Below are 24,636 nucleotides of genomic sequence, written 5' to 3' on the forward strand. Positions count from 1 at the left end.
CAGGATATAAAAGCTACAAAAATATGTGTAGGTGTATTATTTCATTTTCAAACAGATTCTTTTTTGGTGTGAGACAACAGTACCAACTACTGTTATGTATTTTATTGTACTAGCACTATTTTTTTATTTGACTTTTGAATTACACTTTCATATATTTTTTAAAAAAAAATGTGCCCGCAGATGATTTGTCTCCTGCTATATCTCGTGAACATTCTTTTTTTTTCTGTTTCTTTTTATAAGAATGCACTGTGACAGCTGCTAGTCACAGTAGTAGAGTGGCAATGTAAATAAGGATGAAATGAATAAAAAAAGAAAAAGGAGAGAGAGAGGATGGAGAGAAAATGGAAAGAAGAAGAGGAAGAGGAAGAGTTGGGTCCAGGATGAGATCCATGACCCTCTCATCCTACTTTTCCTGTCTAAAGAAAGAATGGGAGAGGAGAAATGAGGAGGAGGAGAATTATTCCAAGTGCTGATTCTTGTTCTTTTCATATCTCATTCCTGACTCACCACTTCATCTGTCCACCTACCCCAGCTCGCTTTTCCTGTTTCTCTCTCTGTCTTGATTCTGTGTGCCTCTCTACCACTCGCTCTCATCTGTCCTTCCTTCCTTGCGTTCTTACTCTCTTACAAGGAGCATCACTTGTTTGTTCATACACCCAAATGTCTGCAACATCCTGTTCTCTATTTACAGAGCATGTGGGATGAAATGTGCGTGTTTGTGTGTGTGTGTGTGTGTGTGTGCGCGCGCACATGTGTTTGTGTATGTGCGAGTCAGCTTTGTACTTGTATAACTCTCTGTATTCTTACGTATAGGTTCAGTATGTGGATACATTGTACTGTTGTTTTTATTTATCTTTGCCTTAACGGTATGGCCCATCCATCCATCCATCCATCCATCCATCCATCCATCCATCCATCCATCCATCCATCAACACCAATAGTAGAGTATGAAATACAATTAATAACAATTTGGTTCCTTTTATTCAAGCTCAATCCATTTAATTTCAATTCAGTCGTACTTTACTGTTCATTCAACATCCCCGAGGGTCTAGCGTGTGGATGCATACCTACATACATATGTGCAAGAAGATATGAGGCTCCATTAGAAGTATTTAAACTTTTGAGACTTCAGCTGTTTGAAATCTCAAGTCACAGTTGAACTTGTTAATAAAAGTGTTCTTTGAGCAGAAATTGTATCCGTGTCTCCACTTTACCTGTCTGACGGTGACATATTTCTATTGGTTGTCATGATGTTTTTGGCTTTGCTATTGCCAAATTGTGCTCACTGAGCCTGCACTTGTTCAGGAGCTGTCTCTGTTGTTTGCGTTTTTTTCATCCCGGGTAGTAGAGAGATGTTCAGCCAATTTATAATGTTTTTTGGGGCAGATAACATTGTGATCTGCTTTGCCTCTTAGTTTCTTCTTTCGACTATTCTACTTATAATATTTCTTTACATTACACTGTAATTTGGTTTCATTCCGATAGGTGTTTTTTTAAAAGCAGTATTGTGAGATGATTCAAAGGGGAGAAAGAGCTGAGATAAGGGACTCTCCTGGGCTCAGGTCTTGCGTTAGGAGGGGTTTTGAAAGTGATGTGTGTGTATAAGGTGATTAAAACATCCGAGTGCTCTCTTTTGAATGAAAACTGTCAGTGTGTGACTGCATTATTCTGCTTTTTTAAACATGTTTTTTGCATTGTACAATAAGCAGGAGTGTGAAAATGATTCTGTAATTAGAGCTCTGTAGGTTCCACAGCATATGTACAGATTTCTGTTTTTAATTAAATTAAACTTTACCAAGAGAGACAATAGTGTTAAGATATATTCCCTGTAAGTGAATCAAAGAGTCAAGTGATTGATTACATACTTGGCTAATCAATGAAGTCATCTTAATTTCTCCTTGAAAGGACACGCAATGGAAGTCGTACAGAAGGGCAGAAGTGCACATTAAAAGCTTTTACTTTTTGGATTTAGAGTCTAAGACTCCTTCTTTTCCTTGATAAAGCTGTGTTGGCTTCAGAGCGGTTTATTTAAGACACTCTGGGACTCAACTCTTCGGTAGATTTAGGTCTAAACCTGGATTTTGAAGGTGAAGAATCTTATTGCTATGCGTCTACTGTTGCACTCCAATCCATCAGTCCATCTTCTTTCTCTTTCATGAAATACCCAAATAATAAGCGGTAATTCGTTGCCCATGTTTCAGCTTTAGTTGAGTATGCAATGAGTGTGCGTGTGCTATATGTTTTGTATAAAAATAGGACAAGAGCAATTTCACCTTTTGGGTTACATAAACCAGTATGTGCGTTTTGTACATACAAAACACTCTTAAAACAATTTAATCTGCTCAGTGAAGAATAGTCTGTTATAGATTGTTTTTTTTCTATAAAGTAGCATAAATAGGGTCAAAATTTCAATTTTCTCCACAATACCTTTGAATAGGACTCATTGGAAGACTATTAAAGCTGTATAGAGACAAACTCCCCATCCCTCTGCCTTAATTATCCATCCCCTGGGCTTCCATCATTAAGGCAAGCCAGACACTGGGACATATTTGGCATTATATTTTTAATGCTACAACAACCGGCTCAGCAAAAACCCACCACAGATTATTCACAGTGTGTGTCTTGGCTCGGCTCCATATACTGTGACACATTATTATACTTTATTCCCCCTTTTCTTCCTTCTCCTTTTTCTTTCCTCCTCATCTCCTCCCCTTCCTCTACATTCACCTCCTCCCTTCCTCCATCTTCCCGTTCCCTCTTCAGATGCTTTTCTTGTCCTCCGTGGAATCCAAAAAGGAAAGAACAAAGCCCTGTCATACATGTTCTGTCGATTCACTTACAACGTCTGTATTGCTGTGCGCGTGTATCTGTGCTGTGCGAGTGGGGCTGACGGTGCATTGTATGTGTGCCAGTTGTTTGTGTACCTCTCCGTGTGCAGCAGGAAATTCAAAAACTAGGCCATATCGACCACCCAGGGGTTTGAAAGCTCAGGGGGTACCAAAGCAACATGGTTTAAGTAAGAAAAAAATGTTTCAAACGCCATAAAAGGGGAAAAGAGACAACGCATGTGCACATTCTCGCGCACGCGAGCAAATATGCGCACACACACACAGAGAAACGGGCACCCCTCCCATCTGATAGACCTCTGGCTTATGTTGTATTCACAGTAACATCAAGCATGTTATCACACACATATCGAGATAAGCACCTTTATATATTTATACGTTACCCTTCCAGCTTCAACTGGTGGCCAGCCATTTTTTGTATAGATTAGGGTCTCTCCTGCTGACAGCCTTTGAGGAATAAGCAGCAGATCCTGTCACTATTGATCCAATTCAGAGTGTGTGGGATATGAATGGGACCAAGCCTTTTGTGGTTGGATGGGTTAAGTAAAAAGTTTTCATGGTATAAAATTCTGGCGTATTTTTCTTCTTTTTTTGGCATTTGTTATTTTTTAAAATATGAAATATTTGCTGGGAGGAAATTTTGCTTTGGCAAACATTTAACCTCTCAGACAATTAGTCCAAACCTATAATGCCAGAGGTTGTTTATGTGTAAGAAGGTGAAGTGGGGGTGAGTTTTAAGAACATCTCTAGATGAATCTGAAAATCGATAATGCCATTAATATGAGCCCGTATCCTGTGCTGCCACTACAGTTCATCACCTCCCAACTGCTACTCCATTTAGATATTGATTATGTCATTTCACTGTTGACCTTAAGACCTTAGTCAGCAGAAAATAAAAGCCTAATGTGACCTTAGACTGTAAGGCCAAGTCAATCTGTTGGATATAGAAGATTAAAGTAAATATTTACAATACCGTCTTTCAGCTGAGGAAGAGGAGGGAGCACCTTAACACCATAAGTAATCCTGAAGATTGCAGACTGTACTTTCTTTTCACCAAAGATTAATAAGATTTATAGTATTTTGTTTCTTGTGTACTGAAATTTACTGCAAAGAACTTGATTAATAAATCCAAAAATACTGATTGCTTTCTTGATTTTCAACCATACATACGTTTCGGATCAAATCTGACCCATTTTAGCATTTGATTTGAAAATTAATTTTGATTCCCCAACTGTGTGTGTGTGTGTGTGTGTGTGTGTGTGTGTGTGTAGCACATGAAATATAACTAAATAATCTAACAATAAGCAAGTTAAAATTATTACAATTTATTAGAAGCTAACTGAGTTTAAACTAACTGAGATTCCAACAGAAATAAAGAGAGTATAAAGGCAACTGAGCTGCGATTTCAATGAGTGTGGTAAATACAGATACATGTCTAATTTCCACACATGCAAGGTTTCTTAACACAGCTTTCATTGCACATACTAGTTAGAAATATTTATTTTATGTTTTATATTTTAGGTGTAAACTAATGTAAGAGTAATAATTGTATATGTAGTTCTGAGGATTTCTGGTAACAATAGTGAGGAGAATATTCATTCAGGTCAGAAAGGCTATTTAAATGTTCTTAAGTGATATGTAGCTTAGAGTGGCAGCAATTTGTCTTCTGTACTTGTTATCATAAGCAACACAAGCCTTTAGTCTATATCTTTTAATGTTCCTAAAACTCCATGCACATGCTACAGTATTATTTTATGGAAGCCCGCTTCTGCCACTAAAAAAAATTTCAACTTATTAACTCAAAATTTTGAGAAAAGCAACTCAAAATTTCCAATCAGTAATGAATGACATCATTTCCTTCCTTCCTCAGCTACAACTGCTACAGCTAAGCTACTAGTATTACAGCCGGTCATGAATGCACAAATTGCTGAGTATTTTCAGGGTGGCTTCACAAATGATGAAATCCTTGTATTATAAGCTGAATCACATGGCGTTACAGTGTGCATTCCTCTGCACCATATCCTTCTCGGTAACGAGAAAGTGACATCGTTCACGTCATTCATTGGCAGCGCTAACTCGAAATTTTGAGTTACTTTTTTCAAAATTTTGAGACAATAAGTCAAAATTTCAAGGTGCTTTTCTCAAAATTTTGACTTATTAACTCAAAACTTAGAGAAAGATAACTCGAAATTTCGAATTATGGATACTTTTTTTTTTCATGGTGGAAACGGGTTTACATATTATTTGGCCTATTTTTTGCAGTGTGGCCATGAAATTAAAATTATATTATAGTTTTATAAGGTGACATTATATCATATATAATTCAGCTTTTGTGGATATAAATTAGGTGTTATTGTTGTGAAGTTAAAAGAATGATAAGAGTGCTTTTATAAGGTCTAAAGCTCTATAAATGCTAAGAAACGGGCAATTTTGACTTGTTGCTAAGTGGCTGCTATTCAACCTGACAATGTCATAACATCTGAGGTATGTAAGAAGCTTCAGGGCCCTAAGATGTACTTGGGTGCCAAACTTGGTTTCTCAACTCCTGATTGTGTAGGAGTTGGTGTCATAATCACAAGAATGACTGAACTCAATAGTAAAACACAAGTTTAACTCTTCTACCGACACAAGCAAGGAATATTGTCTGTATACAGGCGAGTATAATGCAGGTGAGCGTTTGCAGCACAGGAAGGGGCTGAGCAGCGTAGCGGCAGAGCTCTGTGACAGAGGAGATCACGGGTTAGTGATGTTTCAGTAAGTCTGGGGATTGAATTGTGTATTTTGGAATTGGCTCGAGTTCTTACTCGAGTCCTTTTATTGAATTGCTCATAGGGGAGTCAGGTGACTGTTCGGGAAGACTGAAGTGGCAGAGAGTGGTCATACTGGTGAGCTTTCCAAGGTGAGTATTGATGAGGGATTGCAAGGTTTTGGTCTGCAGGTAAGTCCAACTTGAAGCAGAGGGTTTTGAAGGATTTCTTCAAGTTGCAAGAAACTTGAATCCAGCCAAAGCCCACACACTGGAGAAAAACATGACAAGGGTGACAATGATGTGGCAAAGAGTAAAGGTTTCAGCTGGCTTTTCATCCAGAGGAGTGATGAGTATACAGGAAGCACGTCTTTAGACTAGATCAGATTGTAAGGGAGCCCCTCCCAAGGATGGAATATCCCGAAACTATAACTGAGAGCGACAGGTAGAGTGGGAGAAAAAAGCAGGAAAGTGGGAATTAAAAGAACAGGGACAGACACCCAGAGATTTCATGTATTGAGAAGATGGCCAGTTAGCTTAGATCAAAAAGATGCATCTTTAGCAATGATAAAATTATATTGTCTAAACAAACTATGACTCATTTTTCCTGGATTTTTTTTGTTTCCTTTGTTTTTTAAGTTGTAAAAAGATAATCAAAAATGTCACTCCAAGATGCAGGGGTATTCTAGGCCTTGTCCTGTAGAGTTGCGATCTTCTGCAGCTAGCTCTTCTTCCCCTGAATGAACACTGGGGAACTTCCCAGTATTAGGCAGGTGGTTTTAATGTTGTGTTTGGCTGTTATAGATAATATCTTTTTTGGTCCCAAAGACAAAACAAAGGCCAGTAATACTGAGTTTTAGCTATCTAGCTTCAAAATAAGTTGGTAGCTAGCTTATCTAAACAACGTGACAAAGTGCTTACTCAGAAATTAGTCCACCTCAGTGCTAAAGCATTTGTCCACTGCCTGTTCTGTGTCTTAACTTGAGGTCACAACACAAATCAAACTGACAGACATGTCACAGGACAAGATTCACGGGAGTAAATAATACATTTCATCAGCTGCTTCAGTTCCATGGCCCTCATATGGAAATTTATCACAGCAGACATTTTGACTTGTCACAGCAGGAAAAGCGCGGGTGGAATTAATAACACTACTGCTGACTCAGTTCCATTAAGGATCGCAGTACGGCATGGCAGTAAACCAGCATGCATGAATGCAGGATCTTCCTTAACTAAAATACTGTAAAATACACCTTCGACTTCCCTGCTATGACATGTCGACAAGTCTGCAAGTAAAGAAAAAAAAGCTGGCACGGTGTGACACTACCGTATCTTCCTGGGAGTCACCTAAAGAATATTTTTATCTGTTTTCACCCGCTTCTCTCATCATAATACCCGGTGAGAACAAATGTAAAGTTTGAGGGTGGTTTCATGTCACGGTGACTTATTAATTTATTTATTTAGGTTTTTACTTTTCCAGCAGATGCACAGTAGACAGAATGTGGTGTTTATGTAAAGTCTTGGTGCGAAGGCCCGGGTTTATGGTGGGTTTCAGAGCATGGTTTCTTCATACCACGAGCCTCCTTCTTTTATAGGAATAATTAATCATAATGTATGGGAAAAAATATAAAAACTGTTGGACTGAATAGGCTTTAATAAATATCCTTTTTTAATGCTCTCTTTGTTGAGTTTGCAGTGTTCTGGTGCTGATTTCTGAGCCAACCACAGGCCTCTCTCTAGTGTCCTTTCTCTGAATTTTGGTGCAATAGCTGACCCACTATGAGTATCGTCAATATAATGAAGTTATTATTTCCATTGATTTATCCCCCCCCCCAAAAAAAACAAAAAAACAAAAACCTTACAAACTTACCTTTTATTTAAAATTGCACGTTCCATTCTCATCGATCATTCATCACATACTATCTTCTTCAGGATCCTGTTCTCACTATTTTAATGCAAGGCCCTTAGAGTCATTTTCCGATGCACCAAGACAGCGCTTTAGCATAATTTTCCGGCACGAGGAAGAATATCAACCTGCAAACCTGTTTTTACTTTGACCTATCTCTTACCTTTTCTGTCACTGTATTGTTAGGTGTAAGCACTAAAATGAAGTGGTTAAATTGAAGAAAATAACATGGTTTGGTTTAAAACAAACTAGTTCATTAATTTGACCATGCAAAGATAAACAGGATCTGCAACGTTAATCTGCAACAAGCTTCTCCGGTAGATAATTTTTGATCATCTATTTCTTTGGCATCTATTTCAGCAGTTAAAGGAATCCTACTGAACTCTGTCAGACTGGATCTATTATCTTGAAAGCTTCCCATTCAGCCTTACATTGCATTACATTTTAAGCTATAGATCACTATATATAGCTGATTCTCACATGTGTAAAACTGAAATCTAAGACCCTAGTCAGACAAGCCTAGACAAGGGTCAGTGACCATCTAGCAACCACCATTCACTAGGAAAATGTAGCAACACATTGATGAATGGTTGCCAGAGGTTTCTGGCAGTCACGAGGTGAAACTATTTCCAAAGAGACATATGGTTCTGCACCAAAAATATCCTTGTGATTGCTTTGGTTGCTAGCAGAGTGCAGCTAGTCCTGTAGTTTTCATTGGAGACGTCTGTAAACACCTGTCAACCACTCTCCAAGTGGGAGTGAAACTGTGAAAAGTGTGACTACTATCTGCCAACAACCAAACCATTCAAAAGGTGTTTTTGTTTTTTGTGGAACACCCTCTTTGCAGCTAATTTCACTTTGTGACAACCAGCAGCCTCTCTACAATCGTGTGACTGAAGCCTAAGCTATTTTGTTCAACTCAGGAGTATTTCTACCATGTGTGTTTACAGCCGCAGGGGAAATGGCCTCGGTAAAAAAGAAAAAAAAAAAATCATAAACACCTTAAATTAAACTTTGTATCAATGCAGTCCTACTAGGAACAAAATGGAAATATTTATTCTGTTCTTCAAGTAATTTTATATTAAAATTATAATTATAAAATATTTTTTGCCTTCACTGCACTCATGCATTCTAGGCCATTACCTTAGTTCAATTTCAACACCTGCCATGTTGTTGAAACACAGTATAGGTTTGCAACACACTGAGATAGGTGTTCCATCTTGCTCGCCGACCCCTGCCAAATGATGAAAATGTGACATGAAACTTTCAGCTAAACAAGCCCAGAATGAGTGCTCGCAGAAATATTTTTTGTTTTGCAGAAGCAAAGCATCATATAAAAAATTGAAAGAATGGGGGGAAAAAGAAAATGTGCAGGAGAGCAAGCGCTTTGGAGGCTGTCTCTGTGGTTTAAGATGTTATGCATTAATTCTCTAAGGGGCCTTGAGGTCCCAGTTTCTAATGTTAATTGATATCCCCATTAAAGAGATAAGTAGGCTTGGGGAAAAGAAGAGAGCCAGAGAGCAGAGAAGTTACTGCAAGGTGTAGCCGAAAAGAGAACGGAGATGAAGAGGAAGATGAGATAGAAGATGACAGGAAGTTTAGGGGAAAAAGAGAGAGCAGGAAAACAATGCACCAGTCAGCTGCTGGGAGATGACCCCAGACGATTAGTTCTGGCGATGGCTGTGCAAGTGTCCAATAAATGAATAATACTTTGCATTGTGAGTTTATGTGTCTCTGCATGTGAGAAAGCGAGAGTGACATAAAGAAGAGAGCACAGAGAGGGAAAAAGAATGCGCTTATTGGCTGACAGAGCTGCTCTCACCTAGTTCGGGATGAGTCACAGTTCGCAGAGCTGTTAATTACGCCAACGGCTGAATCAAAACTCGGGGAATGAGAGCAGCTGTCTGCGCATTTACATATCACAGCCTACAAGGAGTGGAAGGGAAGGAGGGATGAAAGATAGAGAACAGAGGAAGGTAGAGAAAGTGGAAGATGGAAGGGGAGTTGATTCAGAGATAGAAAACTAATGGAGGAGTAAAAAGCTCTCAAAAAGAAAGTGAAAGGTAAAGAATTGGGACAGGGAGGAAGGTAGCGTAAGGAAGTGTGAGATGCAAAGAAAAAGTGACAGAACTCACTTGATTAGAGAAAAATGCAGTGACGATCACTTCATCTGCATCAGCCGTCATGGGACTTTGTCATTATTTTTGTTTTGGAGTCTTATGCTCTAAATGTCTTGTTTGTGCATGATGTACTCACTTTGCCAAAACATTTATGACTGGAACCTCTGTACCTGAATTAAACCCAAAGTTTTAGCATATACCTGGCATACAGTTTCCCGAGTGTTGCCAGAAATCTCCATTTTGTTAGCAACTACATTTGTTTTATTCTGTTTGCTTCTTTTCCCACTAGATTCGTAAAACTGACAGCCTTAAGGCTAGCACTGACCAGAATAAGACTTGCTTTGATTTCAAAGTCACAAACAAGGCAAGCCATTAGCATACAGCTGCCAACAGGCCAGCCTGCAGCTGCACTTAAAGCCTTTAGTTTCCTTCCAAAAATAAAGCAACAAAACAACGCAAGAAACACAAAACCAAGTGACTGCTTTGCATTGCTTTACCACTTGAATACCAAATACATAGCCTAATACAAACGACCTGGGTATGTGGTAATAATACGTACATCTACGCACCTACAAGTACTATATTGCAACCGTCTGAATTACTAACACTAAGAAAAAACTGGATTTAAATAAATAGTACAACCAGGAAGATACAGTATGTTTTATTTCTAATATTTATTAGTAGGAAAGGTTGAAAATGTCAAGCATACAGAGTATTAATTATTGTCAGTTAAATCAAATGAACCGGTTCCTTTATTCCTGCACAATGCGCACATGATGATGAACAATATGAGAAGCTTATGATGTTTTTGTTAATATTGGTTTGAAGCTATATCTCACACCTTGTCATTGTGGCATGATACTTTGTGATGCACGGTGCATAGCTTGACATATAGCTTATTGGTGTGTTTGTAATTCTGTATCCTGTTTGAAAGAGTAAAATACACGGTGTTGTTGCCAAGTACAGAATAGAAGCTTTCAAAGAAGGGCAAGGGCGTGAAAATGACTTTGAGATATTTCCTATGTTTTCAAGGAGAACTGTGAGTCAATGACAGCAGTTGTAATTTGCCGATTTAATTGAGATGATTTCCAACTCAAAATGAAAATGAAAATGCCATCCCTGGAAACACTTTACTATCAAGTTTATCATCTGCTTTCATCAAAGAGACTAGGTCACTGCTTTTTGGCCACGGTGTTTACCGGACGTGAGGAGAAGGCAGATGAGGGAGTTGTGTCAATCACAAAGACTTCGTTCATGACAAGCAGGTGGCTGTGGTGGTGGTGGTGGTGGTAGTGGTGGTGGAGGGTTGTGAGCAGGGTCTCGAGTGAACAGTCTCTCTCAGTCTTAGTCATCAGAAACTGCACTCAGCTGAGTTACAGAGAAAGAACCAGGCAGCTCTCTGTAATAACAGACCGGCAGCTTTGAATGTGTCCTTCATGTGACAACAGATTTACAGTAGCATCTTTTCATTCGCTTGTAACAACATAACAGTCACATAATCACAATCATCATTAACTGATCTATGTCTTAACATCTGTAAACCTTTAACACTGTGACAGAAGTATATTTAATCCACTCTTTTAAGATGCAAACCTACACGTAATATGTATTATAAAAACGCATCGTCATACATAAATGACAGAATTGGTTGATTGCTAATGACTCTTCAAATGACATTCATTCAGAAATTCATTATACTGGATGCAGTAATGAATGTAATGTCAGTATAATGTGTAATGTCAGTGATGTCGCTGAGCGGTTTTTCCTCCCACTTTAAGTTGCAAAGGCCTATTTTCTCAAATTGTTATATTGTTTTAAGTGTTCGTGTAATGAAATGATCAGTTGTGAATGTGTTGCTCATACAGCTAACGTGATTCATCCAGTCTTAAAACTAAACAAGGCTCAAGTTGTAGAACCATTCAAAATGAAAAAAAAAAAAAAATGGAAAAAGTAAAGTAGAATAAAATGGCCTGTATTTGTATATACTGTGGCAATCGTGGCTCAAGAGTTGGGCGTTCGTCTTGTAATCGGAAGGTTGCCGGTTCGAGCCCCGGCAGTCTCGGTCGTTGTGTCCTTGGCCAAGACGCTTCACCCGTTGCCTACTGGTGGTGGTCAGAGGGCCGCCAGGGCGGCTGTGGCTACACTGTAGCTTGCCATCACCAGTGTGTGAATGGGTGGATGATTGTGTATAGTGTAAAGCGCTTTGGGGTCCTTAGGACCAAGCAAAGCGCTATACAAATACAGACCATTTATTAGTCCCAAAGCGCTTTACACATTCAGTCATCCACCCAACTACATCACATATGACATCTGCACTGGGTTATACAAGTCACCTAGAAGCTACACCTCTGCTGAAAATGGAACAATCAGAAGCCAACAGCCAGTTTGGTTCATTCTACTTTTCCTGTCATTGCCGCTCACAGTTGGTTACTGGACACCAGCTTTTAGGGACCAAAAACTAACTCCCTGTGATTACAGCTCTTTCCAGTTGCTCTCTGATTGAAGTTTTAAAGAGGACTTCTTTGACTCCATGTCATGCCTCTGTCCAGACATGTGAAAAGCATATGGGAAATGCTTGTAAAAGAGGAAAATCCTACTGATCAATTAGGATTACTCAGCATATTGACATTATACCTCATCATACTGAATTTTTGGGTCTACCTTTACTGCATATCTCCAACTTTATAGTTTATAGTTAGTTATAAAATCTCACATCTGACACCAAATACATGAACAATAATTTATGTAGACCAACACACAAGCCTTGCTTATGCTTAATTAATAATAAACACCATGCAAGTATTCGAATCAGTAATGTTTTAAGCTTGTGTGTTTGGCTCACACTTACTGTAGATGTGGTGAAAAATCTGAAAGAATCAGTCTGTGGCAGTTTAGATTAGTGTAGAGACTCAAGAGACTGTTGTTGATAAATTCATTTAAACAATTTTAAAATGATGGGTTTGAATTTGCACACCTGGAAAAGTGGAAAAATCAGCTTAACAACCACACCTCTGCAGTACTGGGGTCACTACTCAATAAAAGTAACATGTTACACATTACTTGTTACTTTTCTTATAAGTAATGTACTGCTACAGGCGTTAGCAGTACATTACTTAATTACTCATTGGCGAAAGTCATTGGTTACACTTATCATGACTTTACCTTCACGCTGGTCCCTAACATGCTGTGAAATGCGCTGTCACATAATTACCAGTTAACAACTTAAATCTTGGGCTACAACACAAACCTGTAACCTAATGAAGATACACAACATCTGTCTTTTAATGTTAAAGTTTGAAAACAAAAGTGTATAAAACCAGCCCAAAGAGATGTCAAAGTGATCGCTATCATGATTCTATTTTAGAAACATGAAGAGGTAGAAATGGGGGCTTCAGTGCCACAAGTCTGACTGCTCATCATTGCTTTGGTTACCTGTTGAAGTTCAGTGTCTCACTGCTTGGATTAGGTCAGCAAACACTGAGCTTTAACATCACTCTGGGTTCTTTGCTAGCTTTGTCTTAGCATGCCATCTGCACAGATGCTTGCAAAGAGCCAAAGCTGCATTAGCAGTATATTGCAGTTGTTTCTGTCCTGGTCAAAGTTTGTACTTTACCATCATGCACTTGTCCTGCATAATATTACTACGTTACTGAAAAATACACAACTTTTGCTGTTGTGTAGCTTTTGTGTTGGTATGTGGGACTGGAGCCTATGTTTTTATTGTTAAGTGATGTTTATAAGACAATGCATTTCAGGTCATTTTATGGAGTAATACAAATAACTTTCACTGGAAAGTAATTCCTTGTATGAAAAGTCATTACTTGTAAGAGAAGCAACTTTTTAAAGTAATGACACCAGCACTGATTATAGTAATGTGTTATACTGGAATGTGGGACACCTAGCAATGCATCTGTGTTTACAAATTTCATCCATGAAAATTCAAATGTAAATTGTCCAGCAAGAATTTGCAAGAACAATGACTTGCACTTTAGTGCACATGGTCTTCAAAGGGAGCAAAAAACAAACACTCTGTGTATAGCTCTGGTCAGAAGTTTACATACACTCATCAGGAGCATGGATAAAGATAATTTGTGGCTTTTTTTGTTTGTTTGTTTGCTTGCTTTTGGTGCACAAGTTTAAATTCATGTTGGATTTTCTATGATCCAAATGGTCAAAAGTACGCACACAGGCTTAATATTTTATTCCCAGTAATATTTGGTTAAATGTCACTTATAGGGCTGCACCACGACCAGATGTCCGCAAATTTTTAAAAGGGTTGAGATTGGGCCTTTGGGAAGGCCATTCCACAAGCTTTACCCACTCCAAAACTAGTTGTGAAGTATATTTGTGTCACGGTTCTGGGTCTGTGACCCAGTATGTGTAATTCCAGTTTAAGTTATATTATTTGATTTGTTGTTTTTTATGGTTTTGGTTTTCTTCTTCTTCTTCTTCTTCTTCTTCTTCTTATTATTATTATTATTATTATTATTATTATTATTATTATTATTATTATTATTATTATTGTGTTTTACTTGTGTTATATTTATAGTTCCCATTTCTAGTTTTCTGTTGCTATGCCTTTCCTGTGTTCCACATTTAGTTACTCTTGTCTCTGTGTGTCATGTTCCCTCTGTTCCACTAGTCAGTCATGTCTCTGTGTCTCATTGTCAGGTCTGCGTCTTTGTGAATGTGTCATGTTCCTGTTTTATTTTGATAGTTCCTTGTCCTGTGTTCATTATATTCAGTTTTGCTTCCTCCCCGTCTCGTTATGTCAGATTAATCCCAGCTGTGTCTGATTCCCTTGTTATCCCTCTGTGTATTTAAGCCCTGTGTTTTCCTCTGTCCATTGTGTTGTACCATCATACTACTCTATGTAGCTATTTGCTATTTGAGTGTCTCTGTGTTTCTGGCTTCTCAGTCTTCCAGTTTCTAGTTTGAGTTATGTTTTTCTTGTATCTGGTGTTATTTCATACAGCAAAAATAAGGCTGGCTTTCTTAGTTTTTGAGTCCTGCATTTGGGTACTCATCGTGCCTGCCACACAGCCGTACTATGGCAGTTTGGAATTAGTATAAAACCTTTCTCCAGAAGGCATTTGGCTTGTCCATGTGGCCAGCTGCAAATTTTATTTGAGTTTGAAGGTGTCAATTTTTGAGCAGGGACTTCTTTCTTGGTGAATGGATATATAAAATTCGCTTCACTGTGAACAGTGACTCTGGTGTTCCAGTTAATGATAGGTTTGCATCTTGGTATTTCCTGGGTTGTTCTTGAACATCCTGCAACCAATTTCCTCTCATCTGAGAGTGACAGATAGGCTTTTCTTCCAGACATTGACAGTTGTTCTCAGTATTGTTCAGTCCAATGAGTAGCGTCAAGCAATTTTGTTTTTGTAGTCAGTCACGATCACTAAGTTAATATGCCTCAGCCTGGTCAACATTAGATATTGTAGAACTTCAGCAAATGAATAAAATAAATAATTAAAAGCCCGAAATTACCGCGACAGCCATGTCCATAATGAGTGTGTGTAAACATCTGACCAAAACTGTAGTTTCAGATTTGCATGTATACATAACTACTAGAAAGTTCAAGCAAGAAGAGAAGAAGAAGAAGATAGGAGACACAACTTTAGATGAGTAGCGCAGCATTCGCTAACATTTACAAAGCACCCACTTGTTTGGCTTAATGGATGAACAAAACCTTTGGGACTTTGAAGAAGAAGGCTTACTCTTTTTAGGCCTCACTGATCACAGTGATAGAGAATGGTTTTCCAGCCGTTTTGAGGTAGAGGAGAAAATACTCAGTATAATAAATGTAGGGAGTAAGTCTCTTGAAATTAATGCCCCCATAAGAGAATGAGTGATCACAATGTATGGAATGTAATTAATCAGTGCAACAAGGGTTATTGAAAAAAATGAAATTGACGAAAATGTTGTTAATCACACCTGTCCTAACTGCCTGAGCAGAAACGTTTGAAAGCTCTTTCAACAACAAGGCACCCGCAAACTTATAGAACAGTAATTAATACAACAAATATGATCAGCCATAACAATAAAACCCCCTCCTTAATATTGTGCAGCTACATGCCACAAAAAGCTGCATCTATCTACTTATCTATCTTAGAAAGTGCACCTGTTGTATGAGGGGTAAAAGTTTTCATGAGTATACTGACAAAAAACAGACATCCAAAGTCCATTTTGGCAGCTTGCAACATCTCCAACTTCACCATGCACCTAAACATCAACATCTGGGTCCCACTGACTCAGTGCGTCTGTCAAAGATTATCAATGTTTAAGTGAAAGAGCCTACATCGTTTTGTAGCCTGTGGCCAGTGCTTGCTTATTTTTCTTGTGCATTACCATTGGCACATTTCTCCCAGGTCGGACCTTCAACACAGGGTTCAGTATCAGTGGCAGGAGCATTCCAGAGGTGCACGAGGAGACACTCTTTAAGGGGAATTTTAGCAGTGAAGAAAACCAGCTTACTCCATTTACTATACGGGAAAATGAGCTTGATTAAAAGCCACAAACAGAAGTTGATGACACTCAGTGCTGCTGTTTGTTTTTTAGTTTTTTATTTGTGCTAGTAAATAAATAAAAAAAAAGATTAATGATCTGTGTTTACTTCTTACTTCTGTACGCCATAATAATCACATTGCAACTGTGTTGAAGCATTTCCTGCCAAATAATTTATGCACGTATCACTGCTGATGTGTGAAAGCACGTTTTTAACATCTCCAGTTTTGGTGTACTGTGCTGGCATTACTTTTCAAGGATTACAAGCATTACAAGCTTTTTATCTTAGCTACTGTCACTTCTGCAGCCACGATGTAGCTGAATTCATTGCTGAATATGCCTAACGCGGATTAGTTTAGCAGTCCTACATTACAGCTGCCATTAAATCTTCGATTAGTTAAATGGTCTTGGATTGCCAACAGCAAAGTTGTACTAAAATTATAATCCCATTGCATTGAAGAGGGAAAAGATAATATGAGCGCTGATATGCTTGTGAAAAATATGGTTAGCAGTATGACATATAATTCCTGCTCTATGCAGATAACTACAAAAATACAGAATCATGCAATGCTCTACTTTTAATAGTCTACTGATGTGATTTAATGTTTAATATTGTTTTCAGGCCTCAATTTTTATGCTCTGAGGAAATCCAAGAGGATTTGTTTTTCCCAAGTCTGGCACAGATTTACAAAACAATACATGACACAGTAATAGTTTGGCAGATAAAGTCAGAATGAGTGTGAACTCATGCTTCACACATCTTTGTCAAATAAGAAAATTGTTCTTTACACTACAAGTGATGCTGAATATTTAACCACATCAGACTTTAACCTCTCCTCTGTGCATTTTGAAAGTAGGTGACGTACCAGTAACATCTACTCTTTTTCTAAAGATCTGACTGTGGATTGAATGGAAGGAAATGTTTTAAACATTACATCACTAAAAGTGTGAAACACAGGCCAGACACCAGGATTTTGCTATCAAATAGTAAAGAATACATTTAAAATAACCAAATATAGTGTATAAACATGCAAATGTTTCGTGTGATTGCCAAGTTGAAGAAGCAAATCAACACACACATGCTGAGTGGGAAGAATGTGAAAGGCTTTCTCTTGAGGACAGCAAGTTTCACTCTGTTCACTATGTTCATGATTATTATTATCTTGTCATGATTAGTTACCCTCTCATCTTTTTTCAGATGTCACCAGTAATTTATTGCTATTGCAAAGCCGTTAGTAAAATTCTATTTGATATTTTGCCTTTAAATTTCTCCAAAAACCTGCAATGTAATAACATGATAGGAGGATTGTAGATATTTAATTAATGCCCTCTAATTAAAACCAGAAAGGATTCCCTCAGAATAGCAAAGGGTCACAGTCAAAGTCGAACTAAAGTGAACTCTGATCTGCAAGACTGTCTGGACATTGCACAACAATTGCAGACTTGAAATGTTCCTCTGAATGGGCTGTAATAGAAGGCAAAAGGGAATTCAGAAATTCATGGCAAACCTGGACCTTGAAGCAAGAAAACCACAACCAGTTTACCTTCAGTTGAGTTGATCCCATCTTCTCTCACTTCACTCATCTCAGTGCTCTCAATTTTATAAGCTAAAGATGCTACAATATTAAAGACATGCAACGAGTATGCATAGAAAGCATAAACAAAAGTTAAAGAGCTGCATGAGGTGACATGAGGAGTGTAAAGGAGGGGAGTGCAGTGTGCTCAGTACATTACTGCAGGTCCCCCAGCAGACTGAGCCTATAGCAGTAGAATTAAGGGATGGTAAATTGTCACCCGATTCAGCATTAACTAAAAGCAAAAAAGAAAGTTTTAGCCTAATCTTAAAATTAGAGGGGGAGAGACTGTCTCTTGCAAACCAAACTGAGCGCCGGTTTTGCAGGATAGGAGCCTGATAGCTGAAGGCTCATCCTACACTGTACCTTTGGATACAGCACAATTAAGCCTGCACTCTTAGAGCCAAAAGCTCAATGGGGATAATGAGGGTTTAAGATAAGATGGGGCAAGCAGTCTCTGTTTGTGAAATAGTCACAACCGCTAATCCACTGATTTGTGTTTCTGGGCACAAATGTAACATGTTCCTAAACATGAATTTTCCAATGTCATTTTCATGTCCCTGAACAAGATTTTTCATCTGTCCAGTCTCATTTGTACTGATTCGTGTCCATGTACACGAAATCAATATCTTCCACTGTAAAAAGGCAAAAAAGTTGGGATGGAGGGGTCAGTGGTGGAGCAAATCATTTCACCACTCACACCCGAGACAAGTTTGACCCGTACATGTTACAGATATTCACACATCATTTATATTATCTTATTTTTAGGTATTAAAAAGACATTTGATTAGGTTTAGGACTAAACATGACTTGGTTATGATAGGTATAAATACTGGGTAAGTTTATAACAAAAGACTACAACTGCTTTTTTTGTGGTTGCCATGGTGACACTGTCCCAATTTTGTCTAGCCAACATAGTATGCATGAACTATTTCCTGGTGTATTTGGTTAAAATTTGACTCGTGAAGCCATAACTACTGAGTTGAAGGAATGCAAGGCTCAACAGAGCCTAGAAAGAAGCCAGGGTTTATTTTTGTTTACCCCCATCAATAATAGGACATTTAGACATAGCAACAACATTATTATTATTATTAATTATTCGTCTATCATTCTAATAAACAAATGAGTAGTAGTCTTAGCTTTAGAGAGGATTGTTTTGATGTAAATAATTTAAGTAGTGTATTTGGAAAATCAGATGCTTTCATGGTGTCATCTTTAGATTTTCATTGGTGAATTGCACCACGAGTCAGACTTCTCTGATAATTGCTTTATTTCTCAGACAAGATGATCAAGCTGTGTGGGATTAACATTTACTGAGAGTAGCTGCTCTCTGAAAGAAGTAATGATTTCTTTCAATTTTTGTTAATTCTAGGATCATTTTAAAAAAATCAAAATAATTAGGTTTTTCAGGAAATACCACTAAACGGGAACAAGATCAAGGGTATGATTAAAACAGTCAGTGTTTTGTTTTGTTTTTTTAATTTTGAAAGAAGCCGCTCGGGTCTAATAATGAATAAAATTCAGGGTTGTGGCTCCTTTTGTCAACATAAACATGAATGTCATTTTATTTAAACTTTGCACTAAATTATATATATAAAAAAACAATCAGAATCAGTCAGACAGTTCAGATAAAAACTAGACAACAACAAATGTTGAAAAACACACATAGCTCTTTATAAGAGATGACAGATTCATCTGAGTCTGATTCTATGAATGTAGTTCATTTATTTTAAGAAATCAACTCTTTTTTATTGTTTTGGGAGATAACGTTGTGTCTCTCCTCTATAAATCAGGAAGACTGTCTCTAAACAAACCTTTCTGGTTAGAATCCTGTGTATAGCACCTGCTCTGGCTGCTGAACAGACCTCATACCTCTTGTGGTAAGACTCAGAAGTCTGTCATTGCTATTTACTTGATAGAGATGCCTCTTCGAACTAAGTCTAAAATGTGTCAGCCACAAGGATGTCACACCAAATGTTCTGTTGGTGGCTACAAGACCCCTTTTGCAGAAGAGGATATTTAGCCTTAACAGATATGGCCAAAGTTATTATCATCAGCTTATTTACATATTTGTCTTCTGTTGCCTGACAACAGTATGTTGGACTGAAACACAACCAGTGAAGGCTGCATGTTCTTGCCACAGCTCTGTGATGGTAAAATCCAATATAATCACCATACAGTGAAAGAAATGTTTAATGTTTACAAAGGTATAAATACATGCAAAGCTGTGCCTTGAAAAGTTTTATGTTTTTAAGTTAAGTTATGTTTTAAGCTGCTGTGCATCATTGCTGTTCTGCTGCTGCTGTCTGCATCTCAGTGGAGTACAGGGTGGGCCATTTATATGGATACACCGTAATAACATGGGAATGGTTGGTGATATTAAAGTCCTGTTTGTGGCACATTAGTATATGTGAGGGGGCAAACTCCTCAAGATGGGTGGTGACCATGGTGGCCATTTAGAAGTCGGCCATCTTGGATACAACTTTTGTTTTTTCAATAGGAAGAGGGCCATGTGACACATCAAACTTATTGGTAATGTCACAAGAAAAACAATGGTGTGCTTGGTTTCAACGTAACTTTATTCTTTCATGAGTTATTTACAAGTTTCTCTTTGTTCACAGCCATTGACATGTCGAAGAGGTTAACACGTGAGGAGCGGATCAAAATTGTGTTGATATCTGGTGAACGCAGTAACCGGGTCATTGCAGCAGATTTCAATGCAAGGCACCCTACGAGACCACCCATCTCCCATGCTACAGTTAGCAAACTGCTTGCTAAGTTCGTGAAACTGGTTCAGTGTTGGATTTGCCAAAATGTGGACGCAAGAAAACTGTCAGTAATGAAGAAACATCAGTGGCTGTCCTAGCTTCATTCAGCAAGAGCCCACAGCGTAGCACTCGCCGCATGTCACTGGAGAGTGGCATTAGTCGAACATCCCTTCGGCGGATATTAGCTGCTCACAAATGGCACCCTTGCAAACTCCAGCTACTGCAGCATCTCAACGAGGATGACCCAGATCGGACACTGATAGAAACACCGCAGTAGAAACGCCAGCACAGGCATCCAGTATCCGTAGTTTCAGGTGCTGCACATCTCGTATCTTCACACCATAGACAATTGCCTTCAGAAAGATAAAAGTCTAAGGGGGTCAGATCGGGAGACTTGGGGGCCATTCAACTGGCCCACGACGACCAATCCACTTTCCAGGAAACTGTTCATCTAGGAATGCTCGGACCTGGCACCCATAATGTGGTGGTTCACCATCTTGCTGGAAAAACTCAGGGAACGTGCCAGCTTCAGTGCATAAAGAGGGAAACACATCATCATGTAGCAATTTCAAATATCCAGTGGCCTTGAGGTTTCCATTGATGAAGAATGGACCCACTATCGTTGTACCCCATATACCACACCAAACCATCACTTTTGTTGTTCCAACAGTCTTGGAGGGATCCATCCAATGTGGGTTAGTGTCAGACCAATAGCGGTGGTTTTGTTTGTTAACTTCACCATTCACATAAAAGTTTGCCTCATCACTGAACAAAATCTTCTGCGTGAACTGAGGGTCCTTTTCCAATTTTTGTTTTGCCCATTCTGCAAATTCTGTGCGCCGATCTGGGTCATCCTCGTTGAGATGCTGCAGTAGCTGGAGTTTGCAAGGGTGCCATTTTTGAGCAGCTAATATCCGCCGAAGGGATGTTCAACTAATGCCACTCTCCAGTGACATGCGGCTAGTGCTACGCTGTGGGCTCTTGCTGAATGAAGCTAGGACAGCCACTGATGTTTCTTCATTAGTGACAGTTTTCTTGTGTCCACATTTTGGCAAATCCAACACTGAACCAGTTTCACGAAACTTAGCAAGCAGTTTGCTAACTGTAGCATGGGAGATGGGTGGTCTCGTAGGGTGCCTTGCATTGAAATCTGCTGCAATGACCCGGTTACTGCGTTCACCAGATATCAACACAATTTTGATCCGCTCCTCACGTGTTAACCTCTTCGACATGTCAATGGCTGTGAACAAAGAGAAACTTGTAAATAACTCATGAAAGAATAAAGTTACGTTGAAACCAAGCACACCATTGTTTTTCTTGTGACATTACCAATAAGTTTGATGTGTCACATGGCCCTCTTCCTATTGAAAAAACAAAAGTTGTATCCAAGATGGCCGACTTCTAAATGGCCACCATGGTCACCACCTATCTTGAGGAGTTTGCCCCCTCACATATACTAATGTGCCACAACAGGACTTTAATATCACCAACCATTCCCATGTTATTACGGTGTATCCATATAAATGGCCCACCCTGTAGAATAGTTGTATTTTTGAAAACCAAAAATTATAGCGCATAAAAGATGATCTCTGCCAAGGATAATAATGACGCCAACATTATAAACATGGCCTATTAGCCACATGTCTATTTTTGGTGTATATTATGTAGTTTTTGGTTTTAACTTCTAAAAATTAATGAACGCAAAAAAAAGTACTAAACTTAATGGGAAGAATTTCTAAAAGCAACTGCCATGATGCTGTGGTAAAGATGCCTTTGTAATGTGTTGCAGAAATATCTACTGTAGTTAGTAGCATGTACTTGTACCCTGTTTGTAGCTCAAGATGAGATACAGCGAGTCAATGCAGTGTCTGCCCTCAGTCTAACATGAGAGGAAGAACAAGCAGAGCAGAGCAGTCTTTGATTTTGATCTCTTGTTAATCTTTTTGAAGGACAGGCAATTAATGAATGAAACAAGACAGCAGGATTAGCAGAGCCAACAAGCTAGAGGGCTTATTTTTAGCATGTGTACTCCCTTGCACACTGGCTAACGGCATTAAACAATGTAAAATGCTTCAACTCTCCAGCAGATCATCAGTAGATCAAGTTTGTTGTTGTTTAATTGCTTCTGTGCTGTTGCTGTCTGAGTTTTTATGCACAGTAAAAATCAGTGAAAGTTGGGCTAAAAAGCAAAAGCAGCACCACTGAGGATCTCAAGTGATTGATCTGTGTTATCACTTTTTAAGAGTAAGTTATGCTATGTTTTGCATATTTTCGGTGTCTCCAACTTTCTTTTACTGGAATTGAGAATGCCTTCATTTCCAGCAGATCAGAAAGAGAAACTAAAAAAGTGCCAACAGAGAGAAAGTTAGCAGCTGTGCTTTAGCAGATATCATATGGAATAAAGCACATGCACAGAGAGCTGTAGGGGTGCCAGTATAACAGACACCATTATGAGGCCATAAGTGTCCAGATTAAATTTAAAAAAAAAAATGCATGTGAGTGGATTAGCAGAAATGACTGAAGAAATGGGAACCTCATTTGGAAAACAACAACCTTCTGCAGATGGGGGAGGACACCTGCTGTGTAGCAAATGTGATTTTAGCAGTAAAGATATGACGACTGTATGTGACAGCTCACCCATATAGAGTATGTAAAAACAAATGGCATTTAATGTTAGGACCAACCTTGTCCTCCATGCTAGGACTCATTAATGGCTTTCAATAAACAATTCAGTTACAAGTGTTGTTTCTTATTTGTAAATGAGATTGTGCACCTCAGCTTACACGTGTAAACTGTGTGTATTGTGGCCAGTTTGATATCACTGGTGGTGAAATATGGAATACAGAAAATTCTACTTTTAGCTATGTAACTTTTTTGTAAATGAAGGAAGGGCTTTTAGGTTTTTTACTGTTATAGTATGTGTGTTGCAGTTAGTAGTGTTTTGTTGATAAGTGTTAGGTGACCAATATCTCACTCATGCCATGTGCACGCACTGTTGCTAAGCTAAAGTTACATATTGAAGAACTCATGGCTATTGATCCCAACTCATTGGAGCTATTAATGCAACAGAAATGTTTGAAGATCTGTATGGAGACTTGTGTAAAAATATTTCAGTTTATTTCTGTGAAATATGATTTACAAATGTGTACTGAGATTTGTAAATTGGGAGTTCGCTTTGTAATCAGAAGGTTGCCGGTTCGAGCCCCGGCTTGGACAGTCTCGGTCGTTGTGTCCTTGGGCAAGACACTTCACCCGTTGCCTACTGGTGGTGGTCAGAGGGCCCGGTGGCGCCAGTGTCCGGCAGCCTCGCCTCTGTCAGTGCGCCCCAGAGTGCCTGTGGCTGCAATGTAGCTTGCCATCACCAGTGTGTGAATGTGTGTGTGGATGACTGGATGTGTAAAGCGCTTTGGGGTCCTTAGGGACTAGTAAAGCGCTATATAAATACAGGCCATTTACCTCTTCACCTTTATCTCTTTTAGTATGCACAGAGCTATGTCAACCAGCCACAATGTTACAACTACTAAAAGATGAAGATAGAAGTATTTATCATCTAGTTAATATGCAAAGTTTTGCACTATAACCTTGGTTCCTGGCATTCATGAGGCTGTACTGTCCACATATAGTACTCTTTCCATTTCTATTACTATAACTTGTGTGTAATTTTAATAGTTTTGGTCAGTAATGTTACTATAAGGTACAGTGTGAAGTTACAGTAATTATATCTGTTTTCAATTGTAAAAAGTAGATTTCCACAGTTTGCTGATGGCTTTAGATGTTATACACTTGTTAAAAATGTATTTAACATGTTGTTTGTAAACCTCAAAATTAGACAAGATATGTGTTATCTAACCCCACCTCTCGCCCTATGACAGCTGGGATAGGCTCCAGCGCCCCCCGCGACCCTGAAAAGGAGAAGCGGAAGCGAATGGATGGATGGATGGATGGATGGATGTGTTATCTAACAAACAAATTTACATAAAATTACAGAACCTATACTTATTTTACTTTTTGTTTAAAGTTTTTTTTCACTTCTTTAATGCCTGTAGATTGACATAATCTCCATAGGGATTATCAAATTGTTCTGATTCTGATTTACTTATTAAATAAAAATCACATAGTTATAAAACTATGCCATATTTTCTGATTTTGTTTTTGCAGTTTGTTTA

General features: G+C 38.6%; 1 protein-coding gene across 1 annotated transcript in view; it reads left to right on the plus strand.

Annotated features, from left to right (window-relative positions):
• LOC146385469 (uncharacterized) overlaps positions 1 to 24,636 on the plus strand; it is a 50,715-nt gene that overhangs the window by 2,630 nt on the left and 23,449 nt on the right. The window lies entirely within an intron of this gene.

The sequence above is a fragment of the Perissodus microlepis genome, chromosome 6 (genome assembly GCF_051167445.1).
Source record: "Perissodus microlepis isolate ML-2025 ecotype Zambia chromosome 6, ASM5116744v1, whole genome shotgun sequence".
In the NCBI taxonomy this organism is placed as follows: domain Eukaryota; kingdom Metazoa; phylum Chordata; class Actinopteri; order Cichliformes; family Cichlidae; genus Perissodus; species Perissodus microlepis.